Below are 9,102 nucleotides of genomic sequence, written 5' to 3' on the forward strand. Positions count from 1 at the left end.
ACAGACAGATAGATAGATAGATAGATGATAGATAGATAGATGATAGATAGATGATAGATAGATAGATAGATAGATAGATAGATAGATAGATAGATCTTTCTTTCAACCTCTCTCCTCTCCCCCTCCCATCTTCCCCCTGCTTAAACTAATTAAGAAATCAAACAGTACAAGAACAGGAAATCAGGTCCCAAATGAGATTTATTCAATTGAGCATTTTTTTCTCTTATGTCAGTATGACATAAGAGACCTATGACGCTAGACCTATTTGGGGTGCTGTGGCTCCCACACCAGAACCAATTATGACAACCAAAACTGTTTCCAGATATGGTCAAATGTCCTCTGGAGGCAAAAAAAACCATACCAGAATGAAAGCCAGTCGATGAGTCATTTTTAAAGTTCTTAAAGCGAGCCTCTGTTTCACTCTGTTAATGAGATGAATGTTTATAATGTATGATAGTTACTGTTTGCTAAAGGAGCTAAGTAGTATGTGGAGCTGAGTCGGGGTGGGTGGGTGTTACACCATGTGACATCCCTCACTTAGAATTCGGGTACTTTTTATCCCAGTGATCATCTTCAAATTAATAGACCTTTCTACTGTGTTTGCAGGATAAGCCTGTAGGAATTGTCTTCCTTTATGTAGCCTCATGTTTAATTTTTTTTTGAAAATAACAGATAAGAAAATTATTGTTCAACACCTTTGGTGCTTCTGGCTAGGGTTTTGGGATGGAGAGAGAAAACAAGCCTTCTAAAGGTGTGACTGGACTGCAGATCACTGGTTACCATGGAAACAGGAGGCAAAAGCTCGCACTGATAAACAGGATTGCAAGTCTCCTTGATGCTGTCTCCGATTAGATTTAGTTGTTCACCTCATTTTGAATAAGAAAAAAAATATAAACAAAGGAAAAGGAGAGTAGGCCAAGGGTGTGGCTCGGTTACGGAACACTTCCCTGGGATGCTGGGGGCCCTGACTTCAATCCACAGCACCACACCTGTGAGCTCATGCACTCGTGGATGGGAGAGATTCAATAGGGGCAGAGAGAATGGTGAGGGGTGGGTTGGTTTCATCTTTCTCCACTCTTCTACCATCTCAGAGCATGTTTCCTTCAAAACGTCTCTAAAATACACACACTCGGCGAGTTAGCATCTGAGCAAAGGAAGCTTTGGATTTTTAGAAAATCATTGCACTACCTCTTGTGAATGTTAACAGACAAATGAATGTGGGAGCTGAAAGGGTTAAGGATATGATTCACAGCAAATTTAATTAACGTTAACCATGACAACCATGAAAAAGGATGTTTTCCTTCTCAAAAGAATGAAGGATTTAAGAAAAAAAAAAAACCACCAAGCTAGACTACACAGCTTATATCGTGAATTGCAGTCATTTTGTTTGCCTGTATAACTTGTTCCAATAAGCCCTCACCTACGTTATAAAGGTTTTCATCAAGAAGAAAATGCTCCATAGCTATTTATTTTTGCTAAATGATTTGCCACAAAATTGCTTGCAATGTAAGGGACTCTTTGTCACTAAAATTACCCAGTTTCAAAAAAAAAGTCACCCTATGTCTATTCAGCTTTTAAAATCATGGCTCTGTTGAGTCCCTGACATTGGTTTATGTTGACAGACCTGGTCTCACCTTCCAGTCTCACCGCTGACTCCCTGGTCCTACCTCCACCACCACCCACCAAGGCCCGGCAGCAGCCTCCGTTTCCCAAGATGAATAAAATGAAAACAGGACAAAGATGTGTGTGCAGCCACCTTTGCCTGAGGTGGCTTTGAATTATTCCTGCCCGTGTCACTAGAGAGACCCAAAGTATATTCCACTCCACTAGTATTAAATTCCAGCCACAGGACTAACAGATCTCACCAACAAATTACAAGCCAAGGGTAATTTCAGTATTATACATGAAAGGGTAATGTATACTCTTTTCCCCTAAATACATTTAAGATTTTTTCTTCAAAGGAAAATATCAAAATATGGGTTTATTTCATCCTTTTTCTTTTCCCTCTCCAACCCCAGCCTCACTGTTCACAGGGCCAGAGGAAAGAGTAACCTTGGCTTCATCGGTGTTATGAATTGTCCTGCTTCCCAGATAGCATTTGGCAATGTCACATAAGAGTTGGAGAGACGGAGCTGGCATCTAGTTGATAGAGGCCTGGGGACACTCCCACAACAGTTATCCAGCCCAAAATATTAATCACTGTAATAATGAAAGGGCTGAGAAGCTCTGGTTGAAAATTGAGTACGATATTCTACCCAGATGGGTAAGGAAAGATTTTTTTAAATTTTATTTGAATTTATTTGTTTTTGGTAATGTTGGGCCCAGCAGAAGCTGCTTTTTTACTGTGGTGTCTTCCTCGGGGCATCACAGACTGACATGGGTTGGACTTCTAGTAGAGTGTTCTCTTTACTGGTTCTTTAAGATACCCTTTGTCTACTACAACAGAAATCTGGCCTGTTGCTTCAAGAGCAAGGTCAAAGATTACCACTGAGAAATTTGAATTCCATTCCCTGTTACAACAGGCTGGGTCACTGAAAGAAAATGGCTTAACTCCAACTCCCCATTTTACCTGCTCTTTAAGTTTGTAAAAGGATAGCTGGAAACCTGGCTAGACCCTTGTTTAGGAGGAAGCACCAGGCTTGAAGTGGGAGGAACTGGCTGGTGTGGGCATTGTTAGCAGGATGCAGAATTTTCTCCAGACGAAAGCAACCTGAGTCTCCTTGAATAGTTCTCACACCCTCCCATCCGCCGTAATTCCCCCACAAATCCCTCAGTTCCCAAGTAGATTTCTATTCACCAGCACTTTGTATGAACAAACCACATAAAACCAAAGGGAACACGGGGTCTGCCTGCCAGCCAGCAAGGGCTCTTCCAGGCAAGGCATGCCTGTTGCCACAAGAAACCAAGCAAGGGATTAAAGTGTAAGGGCTTTAGTTTGGGGAAATGGTCCCCAACTTGGGAGCTCCCTTCCCTCTTAAATACTTTAGAGGATAAACTATTACGGCATAAAGAATGTTGTAGAACATCTGCTAGCTCTACTGAGACTGTCAAAGGGGGCTGCGGAGCGGGAGAGTGGTTAAGTCTGCCTCTGCAGCATCAGTGGGACCCACTTCTACACACAGATCAGCTCCTGCTCCGTTAAACTAATGAAAATAATTCTGATTTAAGTCCAGTACAAGGAATGGTGCCCGGAATAAATTGGCAAACCCAAAATCAAGTAGCCAGCAGAACATCAAGGACTCAGCCTTCTGTTACAAGCAAATCAAAAGATGCTGCGTGGCCCACTTGAGAAGTAAGCACTGCCCAGATCCCAGCGTCTGCCTGCCTCTGCTCTTCCAGTGAACCCCTTAAGATCCCAGGCAGCTTCTCTAACTCCCTTGTCTCTTAAGCTCAGGCAGCTCCAACTCCAATGAAGCTGAATGAACATCGGGGTGAAGACTTGATCTCCAAATCAATAAGGTGATGTGAAACCAGAGAGCCAGGCTGGAAATGTGTGAATGGGGGGAAATAAAGTAGACAGTTGCATGAATGCGCCCTGGGAACATGGTGCAGTGGGAAAACCCTGGCCCCCATGCTAGAGTGTCAGTATTCTTGGAAGATTTTTAAGTTTCATTTTCTTTATTGTTTTCATCAAAACCAAGCACAAATAAAGGTGTCAAAGCAAGCTTTCATGTGCTTAAAGGGAATTGCTGTGCAGTGTGTATAGTATCGTCCCAATGAGGTTATAGATAAATGGTGGGGGTGTCTGCAGGGTTTGTCCCCAGACAGTGGGTCCCCCTGGGAATTTATGTTACTTCTGAAGTGGGGTTTAAGGTAACTTATCTTTCTGTGCTGTCTAATTTTGCGTCAACTTGATACAAGCTAGAGTCATCTGAGAGAAGAGAACTCAAATTGAGAAGGAGCCTCCATAAGATGTTGCTGTAGGCAAGTCTGCAAGGAATCTTCTTAATTAGAGGCGGACAGGAAAGGGAAAGGGCACAGCCCACTGTGGGTGGTGCCACTCTGGAGTGGTGGTCCCGGATTCTGTTAAGAAAGCAGACTGGACAAGCCATAAAGAAAAAGCCAGTAAGCAGCTCCCCTTCATGGCCTCTGCATCAGCTCCTGCCTCCTGGCTCCTGTCCTGTTTGAGCTCCTATCCTGATTTCCTTCCCTGATGAACAGTGATGTGAACTCCTACACCAAATAAACCCTTTCCTCCTCTACTTGCTTTTGGTGATGGTGTTTCGTTCATCACAGCAATGGTAACCCTAGCTAAGACGCGTTTTAATGCCATGTTATAAAATTCTATGTTTAATGAGGAATTTTTGTAACTGCCCATGTACTGATTTAATGACTAGACTATACATAACCTAGGGAGTTAGCCAGTACTCAGGAATATCTGCCAAGAGCCTTTCCTCTCATCGACTCTCCCAGCACTTCCTTTTTTAACGTCATGCCTCCCACAACTCTCTGCTTCACTTGTATCTGACTGTCTCCACTTGATGAAGAATGTACCTCATTCTGACCTCAAAACAGAAAGATCAGGCTTGGCCGCTGGACTTCTAGAGCCAATGACCTCTCTGTTCTGGCATTCTTGGTTTGAAAGTGACGCATCAGTGAATAGCAATTACAGGAACAAGGAGTTTTTGACCTGGAGTTAGCCTTCCCTATTCATCGATACGTTACCTTTTTATGTTGATGAACCCAGATCACAATGCTATGTTCTGCTTTCTGCATAAACCTTTTGCTTCCTCCTAGCTCTGTCTGAATGGACTGTTACATAGAATCATTGCCAAATCAGAGCAGTTCAACACTGTACATTGGCAAGACATTACTCTTCTCCTCCTTCTAGCTCCTCATAACGCAGCTATGACAGCTTCCCAATTCAAAAGGTTTTTCACCCTTTGAAATATTCTGTATACAGGTCTAGTATTGAACCTATCAGTCACAGCTGTGTTGATTTTTATGGCTCTTGCCCTCCAATAAGATTAAACAAATTCAGTACAATCAAAAGAACTTAAGAAAACCAGTTCATCCAGAACTCTTCTACCAATACACCCAATAATTCTGCATAGGTGCGGAGTGGTTTTGAGTTGCACATTGAAGTGAGGACCCATAAAAGTCTATTTAACAATTTATTAAGGGGCGCAATGAAAAGCAAACTCACGAATACCAAATGAGGCAGACGCCGCTGATCCCCCTGCTGCTCTCTTGTTGTTCTCCCAAGGGTGATGGGGACCATTTACAAGGTGTGCTCTGACTACCCACGAGAGCTCACGTGTCTCTTCTCTGTTTTATCCGGTCACATCTCCAGAGACAATCACGCTCATTGCAAGTCACCTCAAAAGTCAATGGCTAAAAGGATCAAGCTTGCACCACAGTGTATATTTTTTTTCTTTTTTTAAATACTTTTTTATTTATTATGTATACAATATTCTGTGTATGCCTGCAGGCCAGAAGAGGGCACCAGACCTCATTACAGATGGTTATGAGCCACCATGTGGTTGCTGGGAATTGAACTCAGGACCTATGGAAGAGCAGGCAATGCTCTTAATCACTGAGCCATCTCTCCAGCCCCCCCCCTTTTTTAAACTAATTCTCTGAAAAGTTCGTACAATGCATTTTGATCATACTCATCTCTCTTCCCCAGCTCCTCCCAGATCCACCCTCTTTCCCTACTCACCCAACTTTGTATCCTCCTTCTGATTTTTAGACCCATCAAGTCCAGTTTGTGTTGCGCATACATTCTTGGATGTGTGGTTTTCCACCGGAGCACGGGTGACGACAGCCAGAGGTCCCACAAAGAAAACCGCCCCCCCCCCCCATTTCACAGAACATATCATTGCCAGCAGTAGTTCCTTGGTTAGGGGTAGGATCCGTGCCCAGCTCCCAGCTCCATACTGGAATTTTGTCAGGCCTGTACTTGCACAGTTCCTGTGCACACTTCCCATGCCGTTGTGTGTTCACACACGGAACTGTACTGCTGTGCCTGTAAAATACCGTTTCACTATGGCCACCCACAGCCTCTGTGTCTTCCCGGCTTTCTGCCCCTCCTCCACAATGATCCCTGAGCCTTGGGAGGGGAGAGGATGACATCATAGTCCTGTTTAGGGCTGAGCATTCTACACTCTCTTATTCTCTGCACCTTGGCAGATGTGGGACCCTATTAATAGTTGCATCTATTGAAAAAAGAAGCTTCTCTGACAAGAATTGAGAGGTTCGCTAGTCTATGGGTATAACAATAAGTCATTTGGAGTCAGTTTCCTTTAGCAGACTAATAGCAAAGAGTTCTTCTCTAGGGCCCATGACCTCACTAGCCACAGGTTTTTGGCCCCAATAATAATGACAAGAATGGGTTTCATTTTGTGGAGTGTGCCTTAGATCCCATCAAAGGGTATTTGGCCACTCCCATGACATTCATAACACTATTGCTCCAGTGGACATGTCTTTACTACGCTAGTCATTATTGTAGCTCTTGGAATTCACAGCTGGGCAAGGCTGATGGTACATTTCTTTACCAATAGATAAGGTTTCATTTTTCCTATGCTGATTCACTATTTGATCTATTTATTATTTTGTCTAGTTTAATTAATAAAAGGTTTCTTAAAAGTTCTGTGAATCAAAGTTTCTTAACTACCCATCCTTTCAATCATCTTTTTCTTTTTTAAAAAAATATTAATTTATTTATTTTGCATACAGTGTTTCTGTCTGCATGCATGCTTGCTGTCCAGAAGAGGTCATCAGATATCATTATAAATAGTTGTGTAGCACCATGTAGTTGCTGGGAATTGAATTCAGGACCTCTGGAAGAGCAGCCAGTGCTCTTAACCTCTGATCCGTCTCTCCAGCCCCTCAATCATCTTTTTCAGTGGCAGAACTGTTTATATTCAGACAGACTGGTTCTGGGGATACCTACTGTTCCCAATGAAGACATAGTTAGAGAAATGGATCGTCTTGGGTCTTAAGCACATATGCTTGGTTGTTAGAGGACAATGAATTAAATCCCTAGCTTAGTTCTACTTTCTAGATTTGTAGCTTTGTAAAAATTCTTTCTGTTGTCTGGCAAAATTTTTTCTGGGTAGACACAACATAGGTATCCCATGATAGACAGAACTACAGATAACACTAAAGTCCAACCTGGCAGATCAATGAATTCTCTTCTTACAAAGGTACAGGTGATAGGTTTTGTACAAGAGCAGAAATGAATCCGAGAGAGCTGCATCACCAAAGCCCACCCCAACATAAGTGACAGCTCACAAAAGCTGGGAATCTAGAGCACAAGGCACACCTGCAAGCAGTTCAACAAGCAGGAGTGTGTCCTTTCCAAATCTGGTCTAAACAGGCAGCTCGGCTGGTTTCTGCTACTCCCAGGCAGCTGGTCTGGTCTCAAGAATCTTTACAAGTTTGACTTTTCTGGGTCTTCTTTGCAGCTTACTTCAGTTAGCCTGAGAGCGACTCTCAACTTTTGTGACTTACTCTGACAGGGAGGAGCCTAGTGGATCTGGTCAGTTTCAGGGACTTCCTGAAGCTACTTTGAGTTGTTTACTTTCTACATACAGAGCTTTGCTACAGAATGGAATGTTTCAGCCTGGGGGGAATTCGTTATATGGCTCCTTCCTTCTTTCTTATTTGGAGAAGGATGTTGCCTACTTGCTGAGATTGTTCTAAGTATTACATTTTTCAAATACGGAGAATTTAACCCACTTGTAAAACACACTCAGTAAGTGTTTTTAGAATTAATTTTGCAGCATCCCAGTAGAACCACGAAGGGGAGAATCTAGCAAATGTTAAGCCTGGGCCAGGGAGAGCAGAGGCTATCAACAGCCATCATGGAAAACTAGCAGTATATATCAGCGCATTTCCTCAAGGACTTTAGTTCTCAGCTTCCTGGCAGTTGACAACAAAAATATTCTAGACTATATAATTTCCATTATCTACTAAAAGAAAAGGTTACAGTGTGTAAAGAAGGACAGGTCTTCCTACCAACCAGCTCTGAGAGGATCCTGTTGTACAGCCTTATCTTGCTTGGTACTGTTGATAATGCAAAAAATAATAATAATAATTTCACAAGGGACAACTTTAATAAGTTTTTAAACTGGAAATGATAATAAATGAAGCCATGTATTTATTTATCAATCACTACACTACCGAAGCTGACATAGTATGACTCTACTAAACAATTTTCTGAGGAGGTGAAAGTAATGCTGTCCGAACAGGAAATTCTGTGCAGGGATTCTCTGTTGGACAGCATCATACCTCCCATTAAGGGACCAAAGCTCGGGGGCTGGAGAGGTGGTTCAGTGATTGAGAGCACTGACAGCTCTTCCAGTGGACGGGGTTCAATTCCCAGCACCCACATAGCAGCTCACAACTGTCTGTAATTCTAGTTCCAGGGGACCCGACACCCACGGCAAAACAACAATGTACATAAAATTGCAAAAATAAATAAATAAATTTGAGAGAGAGAGAGAGAGAGAGAGAGAGAGAGAGAGAGAGAGAGAAAGCACAAAGCTCTTGAAAGTACTCACCCCAAATACTGCCTCTTCTGTTGAGTTCTAAGTGGAGCTTGGCAACCAGGAGACCCCAGTCTCTTGGGATAACCAGGAACGAAGATAAGGGAGTTCCCAGACCTCCCTTAAATTCTTTCTTTTTCTCCTCATCCTCATCTTCTTCCTTCTGCCTCAGCCTCCTCTGCTCCTCACAGTACTGGAGAGTGCACACAGACCTTGAGTATACTAAGTAAACATTTCCTTAGATTCTTGTCAAATGCCAGATACTTTAGAGTGAACTTGTACTGAAGATGAAAATTTAATTTAAATGCTGCATTAGCTAAAGCAATGAGTCAATAAAGAAAGAAAGAAGTTGTATTTTAAGACCTTCTATTCTTTTCCTTCTCTGCTTTTTTTCTTCTTCATTTGAGACCATGACCTACATTTTAGCCATGATAGATAGTTCTCCCACTTCTCACTGGAAATCCATTGGGAGAATCTGTCAATGGACTCTTTGCATCCTGGCTTAGCTGTTGGACTCAAATGCCTTCGTATGACAGAGTAGATACCGCAGAGTTCAAAATCCAGGAAATGGAAGTGGCAATCTGGGCCAGAAAGATTTTTTTTTTCTTTT

The 9,102-nt window shown here is 42.5% G+C and overlaps 1 long non-coding RNA gene across 2 annotated transcripts in view; it reads left to right on the forward strand.

Annotated features, from left to right (window-relative positions):
• The window catches only part of LOC113457157, a 15,731-nt gene that overhangs the window by 1,814 nt on the left and 4,815 nt on the right, over positions 1 to 9,102 (forward strand). The window lies entirely within an intron of this gene.

The sequence above is a fragment of the Microtus ochrogaster genome, chromosome 19, assembly GCF_000317375.1.
Source record: "Microtus ochrogaster isolate Prairie Vole_2 chromosome 19, MicOch1.0, whole genome shotgun sequence".
NCBI classification, from domain to species: domain Eukaryota; kingdom Metazoa; phylum Chordata; class Mammalia; order Rodentia; family Cricetidae; genus Microtus; species Microtus ochrogaster.